We start from the raw sequence: 27,951 nt of genomic DNA on the forward strand, positions 1-27,951 counted from the left end.
GACGAAACACAGTCAACTCTCATTTTAACAAATACCATTATAACACGGGAAAAATATCGTTTTAACGAAAACTTTTCTAATCCCCCGGATAGGTTTACATAGGAACAATATAAAAATCTGGAATTCCTTTGTAACGAAATTTCGTTATTACGAAGTGATTTCTCGGGTCTCTTGGAGTTCCGGTCTAATGGGGTTTGACCAAAACGTATTAATGAAGGGTCTTTAATGCGCTTTGGGTTTGACCGTATTTCCCCAAAAAAAAAAAAAATCTGACATTTTTGCAGTGAAGTAATTGAACTTCGGCAATTTGATCTGAAAATAGTCCTTTTTATAACGATTATGTCCTTTTTTACTTTTATAAATTTAGGAAGGAAACAAAACGCATTGAGCGGGTTACGGACATTTCAAAGTGAAGACTTGCGTGAGAATTTATCGCACTTTTTTTGAGAAATCAGCAGATGCAGTGAGTCTCTAATAAGCGGATTTAAATTGCTTTAAATGTAGTCATACGCCTTTTCAGAATTTTTTTTCCAAGGATAGGAAAATTGCATTGAAATTATTTGGAATGCTGCAGGCCAGTTGAAAGGAAGCATTACAGTATCGATTAAAAAAACTTCAAAGATGTGGTGTCAATCTTGGAGGAAGTCCCAATACAGGGGCGGCTCGAGCTTACATGCCGCCCGGGTGCGAAGCCTCATGTGCCGCCCCTACCGGTGACCCTGCCAGGAGGCTGATATGGCTTCGGTGAAGGGCACCTGGAGATAGATAAACCTGATTTTTTTTTCAGAAGAAAGCCGCACATCATTGTGTACTGTGCCAAATAGGCGTGACCATACGTCCCGCTTTCAAAGTAGAAAATTTTTTTTGTTCTAAAATTATTTTACCATTCTTAATAAATGCCAGATAACTTAATCCTTGAAAGAGCACTTATTTTTGTGAGCCATCAGCATGATGATATCAAGATGATATTTAACGGGGTAATTTTTATTAAGAACATTTTTTCAAAGGTGTTCCTGGTATTCCAGGGGCCGGACAAGTGAAAAACCAAATTTTTCCCTGGCCTTCAATTTGACTATTGTGGATCAAATTCTAAGTGAGGGTATGGTCCCCTAGGCTCGGATCTTTTGCAGGCCCTCTCATAGTCAGATTTCTCACGGCCCCTTCTATAGTTAATTTATAGCCTGAAAAAGCCAAAAAATTATGAGAATGTAATAGAGTCCTTTCCCTTGTAATAGAGTACAGGGGTGGCGCTTGGCCACACGGGGCACCGCTTAAGAGGATGCTAAATCCGAGGTGAATGGGTAAAAAAAAAATTCCATTGGCCAAAAAAAGCCAAACTGTCGGCTCTGGAGGGGCGCGAAATCCGAAATGAAGGGCCGAAAAAAATGTTTTGTTAGGAATTGTTAGGATAAATTGTGTGGGTGGGGCATGACCTTCTAAGGGTAGGGCTGTCAGGGCTCCAGCTTGAGGCCCGGGACTAAATCCTTATAACTTTTCTTTTTTCACTCTATAAATTAACTGTAGAAGGGGCTTCGTGGAAAATCGGGCATGGGCCCCACGAAAGATTCCCTGACGCAGGAGGTAGGGGCTATGGAGGGAGTAATAGGTAGGAGGCGCAAAAGATAAGTCCCACACGGGTACAGATTTTGTCTCGAGCCGCCCAGATAGCTTACATTCTTGTTTCTGGTATTACGATCAGAAGCCTTGTCTATTTTCCCAACGTTTCCGTTGTCGAGGTATAGTATGACTCAAAAGCGTGATGTCGTGAATTTTTACTGTGTTAAATTTTGTTGTCTTAAGTAAAGTCTACGCTGCCGCCCCTTACAACCTTCTTCTTCTTACCAGGCAGGGACCTGGCTCTGTCCCGCTAGGGATATTAGCCATTTACTCGGCTGAGTTGGTCCGTGCTGGAGAGTGCTGAAGGTGTCCGACCGGGAAGCCCTCGAGATACATTCGAAGGCCATCCGGTCCGGCACATCCAGCCCTCTTTCCTCTTTTTATCCATGATGAGGGCACTATCCAGCCCCACCCCCCTCCCATCCAGCAGCCTAGCATTAGTGCCGCTGTGGTGGTCGAGTGGTCATAGTGACGGACTCGCATCGCGGGGACCCGGGTTCGAGCCCCACCGTCACCACAGTGGTGGTCGGCTGAAGTTGGTTTTCTGTGGTTCCCAACTTCGAGGCGCAAATGCGAGCCGATCTCCCCGTTAAAAAGTCTGTAAATATAAACAGTACAAATATTCAGTCACTACACATCACTCACTTCACTTCTTAGATATAGATGGCAGCACTGAAAAATCATACACAACACTAGATACGCACTCAGACTGTTAGGTACACGCACTTACACTTCCGGCACAACTCACTAGGTAGTAAATTGCCTATGGCGATAGACTTGAGTTGTGCTCGGTTATAAAAAAAAAAAAAAAAAAAAAAAAGCCTAGCATTAGTGGTGTCCCTGTGGGCCGCTCGTTCCGACCTGATTTGATGCAATTCTGCCATCTGGCTCCTTACCAAGCTGTGGCTCCCGATGTTGCACATGCGCACCACCCAGCGAAGCCCTACCTCTCCAGAATTTCTTCATCATCAAATATCATATTCAACAATTATTTACGAAAATGTCAGAAACTGCTTCGCGAGCATTCGCCTCCTCAGGGGGGGGGGCGCAGTGTTTCCTGTGCCTCGCGACATTGTGCCACTTCGGGGGCAGATGATGTTGTCGGTACTTGTCGTTTGCTTTCGTATCTAAGCTGAGAGTTGAAAACGTATCTTCGGATGTGTTGGAGGGCGTTTCACTGGCGATGTCGAGCGTCCTTTTATCACTTTATTCCTCCACCTCGTCTGAGTCTTCCTCTGACGAAGCAGCCATCGAGGGTTTTCGCGGGTATTTTTCCTCATGTATGATTTGGTCTCTTGGAGTTCGTTATAACTGAATTCGACTTTATTTCTTTTCAGCAGAAGTAATGGATTGGCACCCACTTTCAAAATTCATAAAAAATACCCCAGAGCAATCATTCGCTCTATTCGATTTTTATAAATATATTCCCCATCAGACCACTCTGTGCTGGCTGAAGATAGCTTTGCGCTAAACTAGATGGCTATCCGTCTGTAATTGCATGAAAACAATGGGCTTTCTACACCCATCTACTTCTTGGATTACATTTATTACCAGCACTGAAAAGAATGTCAATGAATGGTCAACAAAATTTTGCCTGCTTTCTTTATGGCAGCCCTCTTTGAATGAAAGTCTAAACACACACAATTTTCTGTCTTTACAGTTACTCCATTTTACTTAAACCTCTTCTGTAGTTTGTGTCAGGGCCTACTGTCACCCCCCAAGTCGTAAAACCACCGAGATTACATGAACCACTTTTTTTATTTCCTTCCTCATGTTAATGTTACCTGGATGACGAAAAAGATATTTTATGCATTTTGTTTGAAATAAAATTTTTTTAGTCGTTCTGACTAAAAAAATTTAATGTCACAAATTCCTTCGTGGCCCCCGTATCAGTAGCCGTGGCTCCCCTTTTGCAAGATTTTCATCCGTGACCCCCCCCCCCCGGAATATCCTAGGGCCCCCCTGGGGCCATATGGCCCCCGGTTGAGAACCACTGCTCTAGAAGCCACAGTCATTAAACAGAAACTCTCTTACTTTGGCCATGTAATGCGCACAGAGGGCTCACTAGAAAAAATGGTAATGCTTGGAAGAATGGAGGTAACGAGAGGGAGGGGCAGACCACAAGCACACCAGATGGATAGAAGAGGTGTCGCAAAGCACTAGAATAAAGCTAGCACAACTGAGACATGCTGTGAATGACAGACCAGCTTGGAGAGCCATGATCTATAGAGTCACCCAAGAGTCGAAATCGACTCCATGGTTCCTAACAACAAAATATGCAGGCTGCATGGGTAACATGGGTGTATGACACTTTATTGGCGAGCCGTTAGTCTTGGAGACATACCCAACTAGAAAAAGTATCCAAATCACGTGTCCAACTCATATATGCCATTTATGAATTAAAAATATGCCATACATGAATCAAATATCTGAGTACTACACATTATTCGGGTACTTTTTCCAACTGGAAGTAAGCCTCTAGGACCAATGGGTCGCCAGTAAAATGTCATATGCCCCGTTACCTATGCGCCCTGTATATGAAATATAGTACGGACTGTTATGTGAAATATTGTGCTGTGTTTAAGCCAACTCTCACGTTGCTTCGTTCGCCTGCGAGAGAGCGGCCACATTATGAACCAAAAAGCCACTTGAAGGAAGCTTGTCATCCAACGAAATCTCAGATATTGATCGTATCGAAATTGAAGTCAACAAACTGATAATTTTCTTATTTGAAAATCTGATTACTTATATTTTCCGATGGGCTTGAAATCCTGATAATGAATCATTATTATGTTCACATGAACTGTTTTGTCACTGCGTTACTCAATGACAAAACCCGTATACAGTCAAACCTCGTTAATGAGTCATTTTTGGGAGAGAAAAAATATGACTTAGTCGAGTGACGGAGTGACTCGTTAAACGGAGTAAGCCATAGCTGTGCCAATTCCTGCCTGAGGACAATCGGGACTTCCAAAAAGTGACCCAGTAAGCGGAGTGACGTGTTAACCGGCTGACGCACTAACGAGGTTTGACTGTATACCGGGTGACTCGAAACATTACGCCGTCCGCCAATGCAGTTTTTTTTTGCCTTGTAGCATTTGCAGCGAATTCACAATGGCACACACTAACAATTTTAAGGGAATTAAAATTAATTTAATACCCTAGAATACTTCAAGACATTCATTTTTAAAAATATTGTTGGTGCTGCTACCTACTTTCAAGACCAGAAGTGCCTTATGTGGTGATGACGAGTAGCTCAGGTATAAAAAACTAAATTCTTCATTCAGCTTTGCTCCTTATAAACGAAGCTTATAAACTGACCAGAAAGATCAAACTTCCAGTTCAGTAATTTTTTTAAGACCCAACAAGGAGACATCCAAAACAAAAGGCCTCCACACGAGCAGACGACAGGTAAGATCGTAAAAAAGTGAATTTTCCCCATACTCCACTTTATAGTAATGTGCTGCCATCTAATCTCAGATTTAAAAGTGACTCTTGAGGTGATGATGAAGTTTGAAGTTAAAAAAACTATATTCTTTATTCCGCTCAGTTCCTTATAAACAAAGCTCGTGAACTGAACTGGAAATTCAAACTGAAAGTTCGGTTATTTTACTTGAGCATAAGGAGACGTCCAAAACAAATAGCCTCTTAATGAGCAGACGACAGACAAGAAGTCGGATCCCTACAAGCTAAGCTCACGAACAGAACTGGAAGTTCGAACTGCCAGTTCAGTAATTTTTTCAGGACACAAGGAGACGCCCGAAACAAGTAACGTGGAGAGAAGCAGACGACAGAGATTATATTAGTGGGGGGAGCGGAGCATCCAGCCACCGCGACTGCAGCGACATCAAATGCAGGGAAATCACGTGACTCAGTGAAAATAAACTTCCCGCCTTTCAATTTGCCCATAGAAATGTACGGTTCGGTCTCTAGATATTGGGTTTTGGGCCAGGTTTTCCTAGGAGCAGGTTTCTACTGCGCGCGCAGCGTGAAAGTTCTACTCCTAGGAAAACCCGGCTTTAAAGATTAAAAAAAAGGATTGGGAACTCGTCTAAGGATGAAAAAAGATTACTAAATTGTTTATTTCATTGATACTGGAATAATTTCTTTCATCATTTCTGTAATTTTCCTCCATTAGTTCTTGAATTTTCCTTCATTATTTATTGTATTTTCTTTCATTAATGCTGGAATTATTTCTTTCATTAATGCTGGATTTGTTTCTTTCATTAATGCTGAAATTATTTCTTTCATTAATGCTGGAATTATATCTTTCATTAATGCTGGAATTATTTCTTTCATTAATGCTGGAATTATTTCTTTCATTAATGCTGGAATTGTTTCTTTCATTAATGCTGGAATTATTTCTTTCATTAATGCTGGATTTGTTTCTTTCATTAATGCTGGAATTATTTCTTTCATTAATGCTGGAATTATTTCTTTCATTAATGCTGGAATTATTTCTTTCATTAATGCTGGAATTATTTCTTTCATTAATGCTGGATTTGTTTCTTTCATTAATGCTGGAATTATTTCTTTCATTAATGCTGGAATTATATCTTTCATTAATGCTGGAATTATTTCTTTCATTAATGCTGGAATTATTTCTTTCATTAATGCTGGAATTGTTTCTTTCATTAATGCTGGAATTATTTCTTTCATTAATGCTGGAATTATTTCTTTCATTAATGCTGGAATTATTTCTTTCATTAATGCTGGAATTATATCTTTCATTATTGCTGGAATTATTTCTTTCATTAATGCTGGAATTATTTCTTTCATTAATGCTGGAATTATTTCTTTCATTAATGCTGAAATAATTTATTTTATTAATGCTGGATTTATTTCTGTCATTGATTCTAAAATTATATCTCAATTCTGGAAATTAATTTTGTTCTCTTTCATTAATTTTGGAATTATCTTTTTCCTTCATTCTGGAATTATCTTTCATTAATTTTGGAATTATCTCTTTTTTCATTAATGTTGGAATTATCTCTTTCCTTCATTCTGGAATAATCTTTCATTAATTTTGGTATTATCTCTCATTAATTGTTTCATTAATTTTGGAATTATCACTTTTATCAATGCTGTAATTATTATCTCTTACATTAATTCTAGAATATTTTCTTCCATTAATGCTGAAATTATAGCTTTCATTATATAATTTTGGAATTATCTCGTCGATGCTGAAATTATTTTTTCATTTATTGTTTTAAACTCCCATTTATGCCATAAGAAAATAACGGGGGGGGAATCGTGTTTGTTTTCACCGAGTCACGTGATGTTCCGACGAAAGATGTTGGGGGACACAGCACTGCCAAGGCGGAGACCGCTGACGTCATACTCTCTCCGGACGGGGCTAACGAGAAAGACAGGGCTACGGCACTCGAAAGTCACGTGACCAACTGAGTCCTACTTTTTTTTCGTTGCTCGTTCATGTCGCTGTGTAGCGCTTGGAAATTCTGAGATCTCCACATTACCAGCCAATCAGAGTCAAGCAACTGTGACGTCATAGGAACGTCACAGTAGACCGTGAAGCTACCGCAACCACTGAGCTATAAGTTAACTTTACTTATAGCTCAGTGACCGCAAATTTTGATCCATTTGGTGCCATCATATTTCCTGGAGACATTTAATACTGGATATACTAAATTGAACTTCAGCTCGGCAACCACCATCGGTACCGTGGGAAGTTCACGGGACGCTTAAAACGAAGGTTACGGGTACGAGTCCCTTCGAACCCGTCCAATTTTTTTTTCCCCCTAACATCTGCGTTTGAAAAATTTAATTTCTTATTACATTTAATTTCTTTTAACCGCTGCACAGGATAAATATGATTTATTATATTATAATTCACCACAAATTGTCAGATACACGGGAATGGGGGGGGGGGTGTTCCCAAACAGCGAACTTGGCGATACAGGGGAATGGGGGGCGGGGGGCCACCCCCGTATAATAAGTTATCGTTTATTGAATCACTAAAAAATGTTTTCGTTTTTTTCTGACTCGATCCAAATGTGGTTCAGTTGTATCAAGTTGACAATAGTAACGGCTCGCGAAGCTGGGCTCTGCTATCATTTATTGATTCATAGATTGCCAACCCATTCCTTTGTTATTGGTTCATAATGATAATAGATTCATTAGGAAACCAAATATAGAACTTGTGTTTCGGCAAGCCACTGTATTTATTGCATGTCAATATAATTATTACTAGCTATAATACCTGGCGCTGCCTGGGATTTCTTCAATGAGGCTTTTTGGATCACGTGATATCTCCCTCTTTGTTTGAAAGACATGCAAATCGTATATGGCGACTCATGAAATAAACAAATCTATATATATATATATATATATATATACTAGGGGGGCTCTGCCCCCCTGCCGCCTTTGGCGGCCAACCCCCTTCCCCCCCACTTCTCTCCCGGACATATCTTGTTTATTTCGTCCCACTTCATCAGCGTGCTATGGAAAAGGGGAAAGGGACGTGTGAAAGCACCAGCCTACTGAAGAAGCGAATTTTAATGAAAATAATAATAAAGCAACAAAAAACAAATGAGATTCATCAAGTATCCCCAGAAAACTTCCCCATGGGGGTCCCCAGATTCAATTCGCTGAATTTCAGTGGGGCCCCCACACTGGATATATCTTGGGCTACCGATGTGTTGCAAATTTTACAATGTTAAACCACAAAAATCAATGAGATACATTCAGGGGCACCGAATTACAACCTGCCAACATTTCCATGAAGCCCTGACCTGCAAGCTTGTCGGACACCCCCCTGTGAGAATTTTTCATTTTTATCAATTTTACAACGAATAAAATCCAGGGCCCCACATCCAGTAGCGGGGACACAATACGCAGATTTTTAGTGGGTCCCCAGACTGGCTATATCTCGGGTTTCGGCTGTGGCAAATTCTACAACAGAAAAGAATGAGATTCATCCAGGGCCCCCAAAATCAAACCTGTAAACATGGGGCCCCCCGACTTGGAAGCTTGTCGGTCATCCCCCGGAGCGAGTGCCATGAAAAATTTCCATTTGTATTCGTTTTACCAACGAATAAAATCCAGGGCCCCCAACCAATTACCCGGGACACCAATTCGCATACTTTTGGTGGGGCCCCAGACTGGCTTTATCTCGGGCTTCCGCTGTTGCGAATTCTACAACAGAAAAGAATGAGATTCGTCCAGGGCCCCAAAATGAAACCTGTAAACATGGGGCCCCCGACTTGGAAGCTTGTCGGTCATCCCCCGGTGCGAGTGCTATGAAAAATTTTCATTTGTATTCGTTTTACCAACAAATAAAATCCAGGGCACCCAAAATGAAACCTGTAAACATGGGCCCCGACTTGGAAGGTTGTCGGCCATCCCACGGAGCGAGTACCATGAAAAATTTCCATTTGTATTCGTTTTACCAACGAATAAAATCCAGGACCCCCAACCAATTACCCGGGACACCAATTCGCATACTTTTGGTGGGGCCCCAGACTGGATATATCTTTTGCTTCCGCTATCGAAATTTTTCAACATTAAAGCAGCAAGAAAACAATGAGATCCATCAAGGGCCCCTGGAAATGAAAACTTTTTACTTATACGTGAAATCTTCCCCGGGTACCCCGACCCTGTGTTGGGAGCACTGCTGTTGTGTGTGTATATTATACATATATATACCTCTCGGCATGGACCTCCCCCCCCCCACAAAGGAAGGGCTGACAGGGGCCACAACGATTCTTATCACTTTTTGATTTTTCACAGTATAAATTAATCACAGAGGGGCCCCTGAAAAGCTGGTTTGTGGGCTCGAAATCTAAATTCCAGCCTAAGGGCTCTGCTGTAGGATGTAGGAGCCTCTTGGTACATGCACATAACATGGTCCCGATGGGTCAAATGGGTCCCGATATGTGAATATCGACCCAATATCGATATATGAATATATGAATATGAATGTACGATATATGAATGTGAATATCGATATATGAATCGAACCCACTTCCGTAACAGATTTCCGTCACTCAAAAATATCACCCACTTCCGTCACTCGGTTGCTTAGCAACAGGCCCTTTTCGAGTTTGTTTGTGATTTTATATTATAGAATAGATATAGTTTTTCCTTTTTTAAAGGCGCTAAGTATTTCGATTCCCTTCCCCCCCCCCCCCGTTTTAAACTTCAAGTTATCCATCTGCCTATTACAGCTTCCAAAAATGCTTAGTTAAAGCTGTGGAATTTCTTCGATGTACTTTATGGGCCCATAATTAATTTTAAAACATCCTAAACTATATTTAGAAGACACCAACGAATAAGGCAAATACACAAACAAAAAATGATAATTTAATAATAATAATAATAATTAATTCATTATTTTTTTTTTTTTTTTTTTTTTTTTTTTTTGTGTATTTGCCTTATTCGTTGGTGTCTTCTAAATATTCTTGGGCAAAGTGGATCAACTCTTCTATCCTAAACTATATCAATTTATGCAGTTGAATATCAAAAGACAATACGAAGAACTTAATTTTCATGCTTGAGAAGATGTAAATAAAAAGTTGAAATCAATGTTATTGCATGAATGTCCAATTCTAAAGTAGGTCCGGTTAATTACTTCATATTTAATCTCCTGGGCTTTGTATTCATCTCTAAGCGAACTCAATATTTTGAAAATCAAGAATTCTATACAGTTTTTAAAATTATTGATGTGACAGAAAACACCACGAAATTTTTGCATTTCTACAGTAAAATCGGCAATTTTAACACTGATTTCCTATGAGGAATCATATAATATAATATAATATAATCACCCTTTTCCTGACCTTCAAAGTGATGATAATTACGATGCCTATTCAAAAAGGCTCATTACTGAGAGTATTGAAAATGTGGCAAAGCATTATAAAGGCATAAATTACCATTTATATAGTGACAGGATTAGAGAAGTAACAAACCATTGTAAAGGTATAAAACACGTCTGAAACGCATTGCTAAGGAACCACGGTAACCAAAGTAAAACGTTCGGAAAGTGATTGTTGAGGCCCGAAAACCATTGTTGCCAGAGATTTTTTTGCCCAGTTGGGGCACTTGCCCTGCTCTGACGAAATTTTAAAGTAGCCTATCGTTCAAGTCGGGTCCCATTTGGTATATATGCAAAATATGGCGACGATCGATCTGAAAATTGTAGATTTGTATAGAGAACATACACACGCGCAGACAAGAAAATGAATTTTATATATATAGATTATTATGATCGTTATATTATAGTATTGTTAAATTATATCATTGTAATATTATCGTGTGAGCAAATGAGACTTAAATAAAATGCAAATAGAATTTTACAAGATGACAAGGGTTTATCAATTTAAAGTGTAATGATACATATATATTAAGGAAAGTAATCGCTTTCTTAGAACAATACTTTTTATTAGCATTGTGTATAAATTTTTTTTTTATTATTGCATATTTCAATAAAAAGTAAGCAATTTTTCTTTAAATTCAATATAGTGGCTAATTGCAATATAACATTGCAATGCCCAAGTGATGTATGTGGCAAGTTGGTGATCAACGATTTGTTCGCCGAACGAGGAGCCTCTGAGGTCACAGTAAAGAAAGCAAGCAATTTTCCCTTCAAATTCAATATTGGATAAAAAAAATTTTCTTCTGTTTATCCGTATACAGTCGAACCCGCTTATAATGCTTAGTACTTCTCTTACTAAGTAATTCTTATTAAGATTTCCCATTCAAACAAAGGGTTTTCCCACTTACAATATTTTTCCCATGCCAGATTTTTTTAAAAACCTTATAAGCGGGATCCTCTGTATATACAACCTCTGACAATAAAGTTCGGTGAATGAAGTCAGAACAGCCGATCTGGCAACACAGGCGAAGCAAAACGCTGCACATGCGTAGCGGCAGGTGTTGACCATCTGCCGCCACCGTTGTTCAGTTGAGCGTCGTTTGTGTTCCGTGAAAGACTTGCTTTACAAAGTGCTTGTTTAGTGCGCTGGTTCTTAACTGAGAACAGGAAAATGAACAGGAAAATCCACAAGGAATTTGTACCTGAGGGAACGACGATGAATGCTGCAAGGTACATTGAAATTTTGACCCGTTTCATGAAACGTCTACGCAGGGTACGACCTCAGTACGCACAACAAGGTTCATGGTTTCTTGTTCACGACAATGCTCGCCCTCACACAGCCAAACAGTTCCTGGCAAAAAAGGGGGTGGTGCAAGTTGAACATCCACCATACTCGCCAGATCTCAATCCTCCAGACTTCTTCCTATTCCCACGATCAAACTCGCTTTGAAAGGAAAGAGATTTGACGATATTCCTGACATCCAACGAAACGTGACGAGGCTTTTGAACTCCTTCCCAAAAGAAGACTTGTTTCCAGGACATGTATAGGAGATCTCAGCGGTGCATAGTAATGGGAGGCGACTATTTCGAAGGACAGTAAGGTAACTTTCGTTAACATTTCATCTACGTTAATGTTACAGGACTATTCACCGAACTTTATTGTCAGAGGTTGTATTACAATGCCCAAGGAATGTAGTGCAGCAGGTTTGCAAATGGTATGCGTTAGCAATCTTCTCCCAGAAGCACCAAGGTGCTCAATGCTCGTGTCTGATTTCATGTTCACGAGCACTTTGATCAACACTTCAATTAAACGCCCGGTAAAAGTTACACTCAAGTATTTTATATCCATGCAGATTTCATTGATACACATTTGTGTAATCATTTATCAATGAACAGTAGAATAAGTTTGAATAATTTTTGTAAGAACTTAGCCTACATTTTATATGTTTATGCTTTGTTCATTTTGAAAGTGCTTGTATTTATACTGTACAGCGTTGTTTCCCAACCTTTTTGATGTAGTGGACCCCTTAGTGAATGTCAAGACACACAACACAGGCTCCTGTAGCAAAGGGCAATTTCCACGCTTAAGAAATTGAAGTGCTGAATTATAATTTCACAACACTAAATGTGTTCTTCGTGCAATAAAAGTAAATAATTGTCCCCCCGGGGCCCATGGAGGTCCGTTGACAAAACCACTACTGCACAGTGCATATGATTTTATGTTTTTTGCTGTATGTTGTATCTGCTATGACAATGTTTTGACATTGTCAAAAACGAGAAAAACCTTTCGATAGTTTGTGGGCACTTGAAGTGACGTGTCCTTCCCTATTGATAAGTGTCCTACAGAGCCACTTTAATGATCTCTAAATTTTTCGCGGATTCAAGTGATCTGGAAATGTGTCCGGGCATCTTAAGTGCTCTGGAACTGTGAAACGCATCATTTAAATAATCTGAGAATGTGCCGCGGGTAATTTGAGTGATGTCAAACAGCACTGGGGGCCACTTAAGTGCTCTAAAACTACGTCACATGGGATCTCTAAATGTGTCACGGATCGCTTAAGTGTTTTAGAAATGTGTCCCGGGTCATTTAAGTGATCATTAAGTTATTTAAGTGTTGATGTGATCATTGTTCACATCTGAAAATGTGCCACGGGCCGCTTAAATGTTCTGGAATTGTACCACGGGACACTTAAGCGATCTGTAGATGTGCCGCTTAGTTCATTTTTTTTTTTACAAAATTAGGTTTGAGGAGGGCAGGTCGCATCAGATAACCCCCTCGGGGCCATATTTGGTCCGCGGGCTAAGGGCCTTTATTCGATTTATCATTGTATGACTTAGAGGGCGGGTCGCAATGAATTTATTAAAGAGAAATTTTGAGTTCGTAGCCTTTAAATAACAGAAATTGATTATAACAACATTTAAAGGTATTTTCTTCCGAAATTTCGATTTTTGAAAACTGGTACACCTGCCTAATATCGTGTAGGGTCCCCGCGAGCCCGCAGAAGCGCCGCAACACGACGTGGCATGGACTCGACTAATGTCTGAAGTAGTGCTGGAGGTAATTGACACCATGAATCCTGCAGGGCTGTCCATTAATCCGTAGGAGTAAGAGGGGGGTGGAGATCTCTTCTGAACAGCACGTTGCAAGGCATCCCAGATATGTTCAATAATGTTCATGTCTGGGGATTTTGGTGGCCAGCGGAAGTGTCTAAAGTCAGAAGAGTGTTCCTGGAGCCACTTTGTAGCAATTCTGGACGTGTGGGTGTCGCATTGTCCTGCTGAAATTGTCCAAGTCCGTCGGAATGCACAATGAACATGAATGGGTGGAGGTGATCAGACAGGATGCTTACGTACCCGTCACCTGTCAGAGTCGTATCTAGACGTATCAAGGGTCCCATTTCACGCCAACTGCACACGCCCCATACCATCACACCAGCTTGAACAGTCCCCTGTTGACATGTAGGGTCCATGGATTCATGAGGTTGTCTCCATACCCGTACACGTCCATCAGCTCGAAGCAATTCTGGACGTGTGGGGTGTCACATTGTCCTGCTGAAATTGTCCAACAAGTCCGTCGGAATGCACAATGGACATGAATGGGTGCAGGTGATCAGACAATTTCGAAAGTTTTGATTCGTGGGAATGGGGCACGAGAGAGCCCCCCCCCCTATGCCCCCCCCGTGTGCGTGCTCTGATCCCACCAATATGCGTTAGGTTTCAGAGGGGCAGAGCTGATGACGAAATTTTGCTGACAAAGGGGGGGGGGGCGAGGTAGTCAAAAATGGCTAAAACTTTGCTTACGTAATACTTGAATGGCCCCTTAGAAAGAACTTTCTTTCAAAAATGGTCGAACTCATGTTGTTTAGAAATTTTTTTTCAAAGTAGGTTGCGCAAAACAGCGCAGAACAAACAAAAATATTCTCCATGTTCAAGACAAAAAATGATAGGATTCTATCATTTTAAAATCTAGAAACCCACCCGAGTGGTTTGTTTTTAAGAGGGGGCGGGGGGTTGAGGAAAATTGGAGCAACTGTGGTTATGTTGCAAAATTGTTGTTCACATTTGTAGTATTTGGTAGCCGGCTGAAGTTGGTTTCCTGTGGTTCCCAACTACGAGGCGCAAATGCGAGCCGATCTCCCCGTTAAAAAGTCTCGCCACAGAGAGCAACAGGCCTGCAACGATTAATTATTCAATCATTACACTTCACTCGTAGTTAGAAAAACTGGTGGCAGATGGCAGCACTACACATAACAAGCATTACACAGAAACAAACTTTACGTCAGGTTTCACTACACGTACACACACATTCCCGCATGTACCAATTCGTTAGAGGTTCCGCAGAGGAATATGGACGAGGTACATGTGTGGTTTAGTAGTAGTAGTAGTAGTATTTGGTAGCTTCTCACAACATTTTGGTGGTTTTTCTTTCTTGCGAAACTTCAGCTTTGCAACAAATTATGCGTTAAATTATTGAAAAGTAAAAATTTTACACACTTCTCTGTCTGATTTTGTTTTTTCCTCTCTCATTTTAATATTTTTACACTTAATAAGCAGTTTACGAAATTTCTTTAATGTGCAAAAAGTTGTATTTCACTACGTATAGAGTTAAGGTATCCGACTACCTTTCTTGTCACTGTTCTTTAAAATGGTTCTGGAGTGAACTTTAAATAAACTGAAGAGCCAAAAAAACTGGTACAGGCATGCGTATGCAAATAAAGAGAGATATGGAACCCATCAGAGTACGGCGCTGCGGTCGGCAACGCCTATATAACACAACAAGTGTCTGGCATAGTTGTTAGATCGGCTGCTACAATGGCAGGTTATCGAGATTTAAGTGAGTTTGAACGTGGTGTTATAGTCGGCTCACGAGAGATGGGAACGACATAGCATCTCCGAGGTAGCGGTGAAATTTGGATTTTCACGTACGACCATTTCACGAGTGTACCGTGAGTATCGGGAATCCGGTAAAAAATTATATCTACGACATCGCTGCGGCCGGAAAAAGATCATGCAAGAACGGGACTGACGAGAATCATTAAACGTGACAGACGTGCAACCCTTCCGCAAATTGCTGCAGATTTCAATGCTGGGCCATCAACAAGTGTCAGCGTGCGAACCATTCAACGAAACATCATCGATATGGGCTTTCGGAGCCGAAGGCCCACTCGTGTACCCTTGATGACTGCACGACACAAAGCTTTACGCCTCGCCTGGGCCCGACAACACCGACATTGGACTGTTGAGGACTGGAAACACGTTGCCTGGTCTGACGAGTCTCGGTTCCAATTGCTTCGAGCTGATGGACGTGTACGGGTATGGAGACAACCTCATGAATCCATGGACCCTACATGTCAACAGGGGACTGTTCAAGCTGGTGACGGTATGGGGCGTGTGCAGTTGGCGGGATATGGGACCCCTGATACGTCTAGATACGACTCTGACAGGTGACAGGTACGTAAGCATCCTGTCTAGTCACCTGCACCCATTCATGTCCATTGTGCATTCCGACGGACTTGGGCAATTTCAGCAGGACAATGCGACACCCCACACGTCCAGAACTGCTACAAAGTGGCTTCTGACTTTAGACACTTCCGCTGGCCACCAAAATCCCCAGACATGAACATTATTGAACATATCTGGGATGCCTTGCAACGTGCTGTTCAGAAGAGATCTCCACCCCCTCTTACTCCTACGGATTAATGGACAGCCCTGCAGGATTCATGGTGTCAATTACCTCCAGCACTACTTCAGACATTAGTCGAGTCCATGCCACGTCGTGTTGCGGCACTTCTGCGGACTCGCTTTTCAAGCGCAAAATTTACATTGATTGCAAAAAAAATTTATTCTATTTTTTTTTTATTGTATTCTGTTACGTTTAATTTGCTCTTTCGTGTTATTTTTATAAATTAAAAATTAATGAAATTGAATTCAAACATATTTACACTTCAGACAATTTTTGGATGACTATCTTCAAATGGAAAAACGAGGGGGGGGGGGAGGGGGTTTCAAACCGAGCACAACTCAGATCTATCGCCATAGGCAATTTACTACCTAGTGAGTTGTGCCGGAATTGTAAGTGTGTGTACCTAACAGTCTGAGTGCGTATCTAGTGTTGCGTATGATTTTTCAGTGCTGCCATCTATATCTCAGAAGTGAAGTAAGTGGTGTATAGTGACCGAATATTTGTACTGTTTGTAGGCCTGTTGCTCTCTGCGGCGAGACTTTTTTTTAACGGGGAGATCGGCTCGCATTTGATCTGATCATTTTTGTCGCACCACGGTCATTTTCTGCACACGAGGGCTAATTAGACCGGGGCCTACAATTTATTGCCGATTCCGAACGGCAGGCTTGTTTTTTATACTCGTCGAGAGATTGGTGCACTAACCCCTCGATGGAGGGACTCCCTGCGGTAGCAATTTTTGCTGCGGTCACTTCGCCGTTTTTTTTGTTTTTTTTTTGTACCCTTGTGTCAGGAAAGTTTTCTGACAAGGACGAACCGGGTATCGAACTCGCGACACCTCTAAACATCCTTTGGTACTTTAGGCGCGTATCTTATCGACCTGGGCTACCGCGCCCCTCGAAGAGGGGGGGGGAGGGGGAGTTAGTAAATTATTCATGTTCGCAAGAGGGGGGGCCACAGGCATGAGAAATGGTTGAAAAGGGGGAGGGGGCCATGAACAAAAAAAAAACGTCGAGAACCACTGATATCTAGATGAGAACGCAGTTTGTCCGATCCTTTGGGGGAATCGGAATGACATCAGCTTTTTTTTCCCAGCAAATTGGGAAAACCGAAAGTTGTAGACAAGCGTTAGTAGCAGTAATACCCGAGAGATATTCTTTCGCTCCCTGGTACCTACGTCTTGCGGGGCGTTTGATTGTTTTCTCATGCCGGAGATTACGAACGGACTTGAGGGACGAATTAAGTTGAGACGAGGGTCGACTGTGTTATTTCGAGTTCATTTATCATGTTGTAATGACGTCATCATTAATAGATTAAAATTAACAGAAAAAGAGAGGCCTTTCCCACACGTGATTGTTGCGGATCCATTGTTAAAAACTGATGGATGTATTTTTATATAGTGATAGACTCAAATTATTCATTATAGACTAAATTAAAAAAACCACACGACACACAATACAAAAATAGACTCTTTATATTTGTTACATTGCCTTTGATTACAGTCTCCAAATTTCATTACGGCGATAAATTTTCGCGTTTCCCATCCGTTATAACACTATCAGACGACAGACCTGTTAATTAGTTGTAGTAGTAGTCTTCTTCCTTCTTTTCGTTATTATTAGTATTGCCGTTGTCGTCTGCCGCTGCTGCTGTTATTGTTTTCTTATATCCGCCATCTTTATTCTCCCTCTCGTATATGTCAAGGAATGTGACGAGCTAGAACGAGAGGAAAAGAAGATGAAGGGCAAAAAAAAAAAAACGTGATTGATGGTGACGTTGGTAACGCAGGTGTTAAACCTATTGTTACTCGACAGGGCGTGAGAAAAACTGGAGAAGAAGGAAACAACTCTTCTCCTACATATAAACGCGTCACAAACTTTGTCGTCATCATCATTACTATTACATTTCGGCCGTTATAATAACCTGACGGTGAAACTGTTGTTTTAATGCGTTTTTGTTTTTTTTTTTTCCTCTACGTTTTTTGACGGATGCTACGCAAGATGGCGCTCGAGTCTTCGCCATGCCTCAAGGCGTCGCTTTATTACTGTAGTTCCAATATCGTTCTCTCTCTCTCTCTCTCTTGTAATACCTAAATACACGAGTCTCGCGGCAGTAAGTCATCTCTGGGGGCCGTTGAAGTATTGCGTCAGAAGGTTTTTTTTGCCACTTTTCACCCCCTCCCCCTTGTCAGCAAAACCTCTGACTCCCCCCCCACCCCCGTCAGCTCTGCAAGGCCGGCTTAAGAGCATCATGGGGCCCCCGGGCCAAATGATTTTTCTGAGGCCCTACCAGGCAAATTTTCGAAAATCTCATCCAAATCCCATTTTTGTGAAGTTCCCTCTTCCCTTGGGGCACCCGGACCGTACCTGGGCGAGCCCATGCCTTAAGACGGCACTGTAGCTCTGACCCTACCTCCTAACGCATATTGGGATCAGCGATGTACGCATATTGGGATCAGCGATGTACGCATATTGGGATCAGCGATGTACGCATATTGGGATCAGCGATGTACGCATATTGGGATCAGCGATGTACGCATATTGGGATCAGCGATGTACGCATATTGGGATCAGCGACGTAGGCGGGGAAACGAGGGGGCGAAAATTTCTCTATAACAAATTCATTGCGGTCCACCGTCTAAGCCAGCTATCGTCAACCTGCTGCTCGCGAGCACCATGGTGCTCCTCGAAGCAATTAAGAGTGCTCAGTGCTCGTGTGGCGACTTCGTGCTGGCGAGCACTTGATCAACGTTTCGATTAAGCACCCTGCAAAAATTTCATTCAAAGATTACAATTTTGCAAATTTCAGGGGCATACCCATATCAAAATTGCCGGCAGGGCTTCGTTTGATGATGGGCATATGCAGCGCTCGCGACTCGAGAAAGGTTGAAGACCCCTGCTCTAAGCGATATATGTTAAATCCCTGACCCCCCCCCCCTTCCCCACCCAATGTGGCCCACCACCTCACGCACGCCTAATTTTGTAAAAATGAACTAAGCGGCACATTTACTGATCGCTTAAGTGACCCGTGGCAAAATTCCAGAGCATTTAAGCGGCCCGTTTCACATTTTCAGATCATTCAAGTAGGCCCGCGGCACATTCACAGAAAAGGGCAGACCGCACGGAGAAAATAGGAAAACTTATAGGCCGCCTTGAACATAACCAAAACGACTACATGCCTATTGAAGCTCGTCCACAAAATAACAGAAAACCCTCGATGGCTGTTTCGTCAGAGGAAGACTCAGACGAGGTGGAGGAATAAAGTGATAAAAGGACGCTCGACATCGCCAGTGAACCGCCCTCCAACACATCCGAAGATACGTTTTCAACTTTCAGCTAAAACACGAAAGCAAACGACAAGTGCCGAAAACATCATCTGCTCCACGAAGTGGCACAATGTCGCGAGGCAGAAGATGAACGGCACGCGGGAAACACTGCGCCCCGAGGAGGCGAATGCTCGCGAAGCAGTTTCTGACATTTTTGTAAATAATTGTTAAATATGATATTTGATGATGAAGAAATTCTGGAGAGGCTTCGCTGGGTGGTGCGCATGTGCAACATCGGGAGCCACAGCTTGGTAAGGAGCCAGATGGCAGAATTGTATCAAATCAGGTCGGAACGAACGGCCCACAGGGACACCACTAATGCTGCTTGATGGGAGGGGGAGACTGGATAGTGCCCTCATCATGGATAAAAAGAGGAAAGAGGGCTGGATGTGCCGGACCGGGTGGACTTCGAATGTATCTCGAGGGCTTCCCGGTCGGACACCCTCAGCACTCTCCAGCACGGACCAACTCAGCCGAGTAAATGGCTAATATACCTAGCGGGAGAGAGCCAGGCCCCTGCCTGGTAAGAAGAAGAAGATTACTTGATTGACCCGCGACACAGTTCCATAACACGTAAGTGCTAGTGCTCCGTGGCACATTTAGAGACCCCCTTGAGTGGCATGTGGCACAGTTTTAGAGCACTTAAGAGCCCCCAGTGCAGTTCTACATCACTCAAGTTCCCTGTGGCACATTCCCAGATTACTCAAGTGATCCGCGGCATGGTTACGGATCCTTTCAGTGACGAGCGGCACTGTCAAAGAGCGCTTAAGCGGCCCGCGGCACAGTTCTAGAGCGCTTGAACGTCCCGGATACATTTATAAAGGGTGGTTGATGACGTAAGCATCATTCAAACCCCCCGTCATCAAAAGTCAGCAAACCCGAACCCCTCGCCCCCATCGATGCTGACGTAATACTTGAATGACCCCGAAGGCCACCAAGGAGATCCTATAACCCCCCCCCCCCCCTCATGATACTGTTTAGAGAACCTTGACCAAACCATTTGTTCTGATGGCAATCCCCCTCTCCCCGCGCCCCTAAATGTGTATTTATACAGCTTTTTTTGGCGGTCATGTTTTTCGCACTTCTCTTAAAGTACAGAGAGGCAATAAATGGAGTCCACCATGATGCCCACGTGACCACACAGAGGCTGGTTACGACCCATCTCGGAATCTCCTGTCAATCAAGCTTGGGTCGTGACCCATAGCTCAAGAGGTTGAAGCTGAAGTACCAGACAAGACCCGGACTCTGTCCCTTGAGGGATACTGTGAGATGTGCTTCCTAAAGACACGAATGGCAGAAGTTGAAGCGAAGAGAACCCTCCTTGTTCTTTAAAATGGAATCGCCGAAACATCGGGACACCTGCCTTTGAGGGACAAAGGAGGACAGAAGAGAGACCTTGGACGATCAGTGGGTCTCGGGAGCTGCCTATGTGCAGACGTGAATGTGAGGCGTGTAGTTTGTAAAATGATGGAGACCATTTGCGTTATTGAGTGATCAAATAAAGATCATGCAAAGTGGCAGATACGTGTGATTGTGATGTTGATTATGTGAAAAGTTTTATTATTGTGAAAAAAAAAAAGGGAATTGAAGTTCACCCACCAATAAAGGTGAACCCAACAGTGGTCGCAGCGGTGCCTTTCGGAAGAAACTGGTGATGTGTATGTGATGAGCCCGATACATCGGTAGCGAGTGAGAGAAACAAACGTATACATCGAGGCGACGCCGGCAAGAAGAGAACCCAAACAACGAAAAGGAAACGATAGTCTCCTGGTACAAACGATAAGTTCGGTGGTGTGAGTAATTTTTTTTTTCTCTCTCTCTCTATCTCTCTCTCGGCGGTAAATATATGGAGTTCAGACAGTTTTGGTTTGAAGATTTTTGTGTTTGTTGCCAGTGTAACCGCAAATCGTGATCAGTGTGTTTCTTGTATTTTTACTGTCTTTTTGTTTGGTTTTTTTTTTTTTTCCTTTGCCTTTCGAAAAAAAAAGAAGAAAAATGCGTGGGTGAGATCATTCGTTGCATGAAACTTTTTAATTTTTTCAACAAATTCGGTAGATAGTAGGAATCCGATAGTGTTTTTGAATTTCGGTTCATTGAGTGACAGGAAAATGACTTTTCTGATGAAATACCGCAAAGAGGAACTGAAGATACTGGCCATTGAGCTTGGTGAGGCAGTGGCACCTGATATCAAGGTAATGGAATTGAAAGATATCATTTTGGGTAATAAGGCATACGATGAGGAAATAGTTAGAGAACTATTAATTACTATAAGGCGCGAAAGAGTAGAGAAGGAGGAGATTCAGAGAGAGATTTATCAAAGAGAAAGAGAACTCCAATTTCGATTAGAAAGCGAGGAGCGTTTAGCCCTAGAAAAAATGCGTATTGGCATGGAAAATCAAAGTGGCTCAAACGAGTCTGGAAGTAAGGTTAAGACTTTAGATGATTTCGTGAAGGTAGTAAAGATGTTGACAGTCAAAGTCCCGTCTGAACCTGAGGGTTGGAGCTATTTTTTCACCAGTCTTGAGAAAGCTTTCGAGAGTGAAAATGTACCTGAGGCGGCAAGGGCAAAAATTTTGATTTGCATGCTGGGGGAGAGAGCTGCTAATCTATTGACATGTTTGAGCAGTGACAAATATGATGATTATAAGGAGTTGAAATTAATTGTGTTGAGGGAGTATCAGCCCTCCCCGCAGAGATGTCTCGAAAACTTCCAAAAAGCGAGTCGGAACGCAGTGCCGTCTTAACGCATGGGCCCACCCGGGCACGGCCCGGGGGCCTCAGGAGAAGAGGGGCCTCACAAAAATGAGATCCGATTGAAATTTTCTAGAATTTGCAAGGTAGGGCCTCAGAAAAACCAATTGGCCCGGGGGCCCACGATGCTCTTAAGACGGCCCTGTCGGAACGAGGAAGAGACGTTCATGCAGTTTGCCACAAGGCTTACGTCGCAATGGGAACAATATATCAGGATGAGAGGAGCCACGGATTTCGAAAGTGTGAACTCATTGGTTGTAGCCGATAAATTATTCCAGACACTGGACCGGGAGACAGCGTACCACATTGGAATCCGACAAAACGGGGAGTGGTTTAAACCTAGGGACCTTGGGAGAGAATGTGATATTTTTTTCGCATCGAGGGGAAGAGAAATGGCTTCGAGTCCGAGGGAAAAACGTCGAGGCAGTTGGAGTGACAGAGTTCATGGGCAGTTTCACGATAGACGGACAGAGAACAAACTCTTCGATGGGAGCAGTAAACGAGCACAATACAGGGAGAGTTGGAGAAAACCCACTTGTTTTGAATGTAATTCAAAATTTCATTTCAGACGTAACTGTCCCATTCTGGAGAAGCGAAAATTTACTGAATTTGAAGGTGAAAAAAAAGCTAACATAAACCATACCCGAACTTTGGGAGAAGAGACAGACGAACACGAAAGGGTGGTGGTGGCAAAAGTCCGATCTTTTGGGGAAACAACTTCGGGAAAGTCTGTTCGAGAACATCTTAGCAAATTAGAAAGAATTCCAATAAGTGTAAACGGGAAACTAGTTTATGCTCTCGTAGATTCTGGTAGCGAGATTACCGTAGTAAGACAGGATGTACTTCCTGAAATCCAAACAGAAGGGAGGCCGACTATTTTTTTAAAAGGTATTTTCGGACCTGCGGTAAAATGCCCACTTTTAAGCATTCCTTTAGGAATGGCGGTTGGGGATAGATCAAACGTGATACACCAGGAGGTATTGTGTGCGATAGCCAAGAATTTGGTGGAAGACGTTTTGTTGCCACCAGACGTAAGAAATATGCTGTGTGTGGAAGAGGGGAATTCGCTCGACACTCGAAAAATAGAAACAGAGGAGATTAACTCCAAGGCAGGGATGATGAAACCCAAGAAAATGTCCGAGAATGATCAAGAAGGCAAGAGTTACGAGTTTTCCGAGGAAATTGATAATGAAGGGATGGATCAAGAAAGAAGCAATTTAGATGAAAAGGATAAAATGCTGTCATCGACAGATCAGTTCCTTCGGGAACAAAATTTGTGTTCGGATTTACGTGGAGCATGGGATAACGCGAAAATTGGGAAAGCAAACTACTTTGTTGCTGGGGAACTTTTATGGCATCGAGATAAGATTCTGGGAGAAACTGTGATGCAGCTAGTTCTGCCCAAGGGCAGAAGAGATGAAGTATTGAAACTAGCGCATTCCTCGGTATTTGCAGGACACATGGGAAAAAGAAAAACAATCGAAAGAATACGGTACTCTTTCTTCTGGGACACTCTGAAGAAGGATGCCGAAAGGTACTGTGAGCTGTGTGAAGAATGTCAATTGACTAAACGAGTATTAACGAGGGAAAGAGCCCCAATAACTCCCGTAACAAGACCAGAATTGCCTTTCCAGGTGGTCAATGTTGACATAATCGGTCCAATAACCCCTAGTAGTTCTAAGGGGCATAAATACATTTTATGTCTGGTCGATCAACATACCAGGTGGGCGGAGGCTTTGCCACTCACTGGCATCTCTGCAAAAAGCACTTGTGAGGCATTACTAAGCATCTTTGCTAGAACGGGCATACCTAATGTCATAGCATCAGACAATGGTACCAACTTCAATGCGGAGTTGACTAAAGAATTCGAGAGAAGAATTGGAGCGTGCCCGAGATTTTCAACTCCTGGATACCCCCAATCAAATGGATTGGTTGAAAGATTCAATCAAACGTTGAAAAGGATGTTGAACCACATTATACACGCCGAAGGTAGGAAATGGCATCTGCAACTGCCATATGCTTTGTGGGCGTATCGGGAAATTCCTAATAATACTACGGGAGTCGCACCATTTCAACTTCTATATGGCAGACCTCCACAAGGCCCATTATGCATTTTGAAAAATACATGGACAGGCAAATATGACGGGTTGCAATTGAACACGAAACCGATATCGTTGTACCTACATGATATGAAATGTCGGTTGGAAAGAGCAGCGGAACAAGCAAATCTTACTGCTCAAGTACAACAAGATAGAATGGCGAAATATTATAATCTGAGGTCTTCGGTTAGATCATTCAAACAGGGGGACAAAGTCATAGTGTTAATACCAGACTCTAACAGCAAAATCTACGCTAGGTGGCAAGGTCCGGGTTTTATCAAGGAACAAAAGGGCCAGCACTCATTTCTAATTGAGATGGGGGATGGCAGTGTAAAACATGTACATGAAAACAAAATCAGGAAATTCTCCTCATGTGTAAATTCGGCCAGTATTATTTTCGAAGGGGATGAAGATTTTGGAAGAGTGGAGACATGCCCCACCCAAACTTCAAAGGCCACTGATTTTTTTAAAGGGCTAAATGATCTTAATATAGATTCACTTAATAAACGGCAATCAGCTGATTTAAAAAATCTCATTTTTAAGCATAGGATCTTGTTCACGAGACCAGTTCAACCAGCTAAGGTTGGCGAACACACGATTGAATTGGTACCCAATGCCACACGGAAAAAACCTCATTGTTACAAAATACCAATGGCATATCGCGCAGAGGTCGATAAACAAATTCAAGAGTTGTTAGACTGGAATCTTATTGAGATATCAGAGGCAGAAATTGTATACCCTGTAGTATGTGTTGCAAAGAAAGACTCCTCCATTCGTATGTGTATTGACTATCGAGCACTGAATTCAGTGACTAAGGTCCCCGTCTTTCCGATGAAAGACATTCAAGAACTAATGTACGTGGCAGGAGGGGCGTGTTGGCTTACCAGCTTAGATTTATTGAAAGGATATTGGCAAATCAAAATGGACGAAAACTGTCGACATCTTACGGCTTTCGCGACTCACAATGGCGTATACCAATGGAAGACCATGCCGTTCGGGTTGGTCGGGGCCAGTGGTACGTTTCAAAAACAAATGAATCGGGTTCTCAGGGAACATCATGAATATGCTCAGGCTTACATAGACGATATAATAATATTTTCTAAAACCTGGGAGGAACACCTTATGCATATATCTGCAGTGCTGAGAGAACTAGATAACTACGGTTTTTCCATACGTATGCAAAAATGTAACTTCGCAGCGAAAGAGATAAAATACTTGGGACATAGAATCGGGAACGGAAGACATGGGCCAGACGAGGAAAAGGTGTTGGCTATCAAAAACCTGAAGGCACCTGTTGATAAAAAACAAGTGCGCTCGGTGTTGGGGTTAATGGGGTTTTATCGTTCATATATTCCAAACTACGCGGCCCTGTCAGCGCCTTTGACTGACCTCACCAAGAAGGGATCTCCAAATAAAGTTTGTTGGGGAAAGATAGAGGAAGAATCTTTCCAGAAGTTAAAGGATGCATTATGCCGAGTAACTTATCTAGCTACACCACAGTTCAACAAAAATTTTCAGGTACATGCAGATGCATCATGCGTTGCGGTAGGAGGATGTCTCACACAGATGGATGCCGAGGGCCAGTACAAACCGATCGCTTTCGTGAGTCAAAACCTTAATGATACTCAGAGGAAATGGGCCACCATAGAAAAGGAAGCGTGGGCCATTCTTTTTGTTTTGAAGAAATTTGAAAAATGGGTAATTGGGACGAAAATCGAAATAATAACTGACCACAATCCACTGACTTATTTGCAAGATACAACACCCAAAAGCCCAAAATTGATGCGCTGGGCTCTGGCACTGCAAAGATGGAATTTTCAGATTGTACATAAAGCTGGTGCGTTAAATCAGGTACCAGATGCATTATCACGATTGTAGTATTTTTTTTTTGTAATGTATGTGCGTATCTCGTATTCGGATATTAAATCTGAAGGATGTATTCTATATATATATTAGTAGGGGAAAAATGGGGTTTTCAGGACAATAGGCACTCCCCACTTGCTCCCCACCAGGACAATAGGCACTCCCCACTTGCTCCCCACCAGGACAATAGGCAATCCCCACCTTACGAGGGGATGTATTCCGCAGCCCTCCGCTAGATGGCGCTCACACGCGATAAGGGATGCCTCGATAAGAGGGATGACGCTTTACTGTTTTTTTTCCCTAAATTAAATTGTTTTATTGGGGGTCGTTCACAAAATAAAATTTTTTATGCCACGCCAGGGATCTTTCCTAAATTACATTTTTATTGGGAGTCATTATTAAATTAGAATTTTTTTATGTCTGGTTGTTCTTGAATTAAATTTTTTTGTCACACAACACTCCATCTTTCTTAAATTAAACTTTTTTATGTCAGTTTTCCAGTCAATAACGTCACCCTGTGTATACCGAAGCTAACAAGAAAGAGAGGGCTATGGCACTCGAAAGTCACGTGATCAACTGGGTTATACTTTTTCTCCCAATCATCCTAGAAAGTTAAAGCTAATGACGAAAATTAAAGTTTCCAACATCATTAAATTATCGCATGACGTCACATTAGGGATCGTTCTTAAATTATCGTTTTCTCTAACTTACTTTTTTTTTTTTCAAACAGGTTTGATGAGGGCTTAAATTATTTTTTAAAATAAAAAAATTATCGTGTTTAGCAAATACGATACCAAAGAACCTTTCCCAAATTAAATTTATTTTATGTCACATTTTCTGAGGAAGTTATTCTAAAAGGCATCGTCATTAGATTGTCGTTTGGAATTTTCTTTTCTATGCCAAGTGATGAGATTCTGTTCAAAGAGGGGTCATTCCTAAATCATAGTTTATATATATTTTTTTTCCTATCCCCATATTCAAATCTGACGTGATGCGATTTTCCACAAGCTCGTTTATAAATCAGCTAGTAAAAATGCATGTATAACAAGTTCTTAAGGAACAATTTATTTGAATATAGCACCACTTTATTTTCGTATACGTCCTTCCAAAATGATCGTTTTCCCTAATACACTCCGTAATGGGATTTTTTTTTCAAAGAGGGGTTGTATCGCTCGTAAAACTTTTTTTGTGAAATTTGTCACAACTCTGACGTCACATCCAATCAATTTCACATGCCCATGATTTCAGTTTTTCACAAGGCTCGTTCTTGAATTATCGTTTACACGTCATTAAATTATCGTTCGGGTAAACTTTTCATGCTCTGACATGTTTTTACAATCCTGTAACTTTTCTTGAAATATGAGTTCTTTTACCTAACTGAGAGAATTTTCCGAGCTGTAAAATAAAAGAGCTACCGCGCAAATGAATTACAAAGTCTTTTCTACAAATCAAGTTTTCATTTATTCAATATTTTAAATAATTTTCTTCAATCATGCATTTCAAATTTTCGTAATTAATCAAGCAATTTTCCGCGACGTTATGATTTTCCTACTGGAATTTTAGCGATGTCATGAAAATCAAGACATGATCGTAATAGATGCAATATGTTATGTTATCATGCAACTGTAGGCATTCGTGCCCAGCTGATAACCCATGGCGCATCCATGACGACTAAATATTTTTCCCCGCGAAATCATATCTTTTTTTTTTTTAACTTCCGACTATAGCATCGATAATGTAGAACTCGTGTTCATCACTTCAGATTGGTGTGTGTGTGTGTGTG

The 27,951-nt window shown here is 41.8% G+C and overlaps 1 long non-coding RNA gene across 1 annotated transcript in view; it reads right to left on the minus strand.

Annotated features, from left to right (window-relative positions):
* Positions 1 to 17,586: 17,586 nt before the first annotated feature.
* The window catches only part of LOC149070698 (uncharacterized), a 79,256-nt gene continuing 68,891 nt past the window's right edge, over positions 17,587 to 27,951 (minus strand). The window contains exon 2 of the long non-coding RNA XR_016195002.1: positions 17,587 to 17,846. This is a non-coding gene — a long non-coding RNA (uncharacterized LOC149070698). The remainder of the gene's footprint in view (positions 17,847 to 27,951) is intronic.

Source organism: Pholcus phalangioides, unplaced genomic scaffold, assembly GCF_987345545.1.
Source record: "Pholcus phalangioides strain wild (caught in Gottingen) unplaced genomic scaffold, Ppha-v1.0 ptg000020l_1, whole genome shotgun sequence".
Classification (NCBI taxonomy): Eukaryota; Metazoa; Arthropoda; class Arachnida; order Araneae; family Pholcidae; genus Pholcus; species Pholcus phalangioides.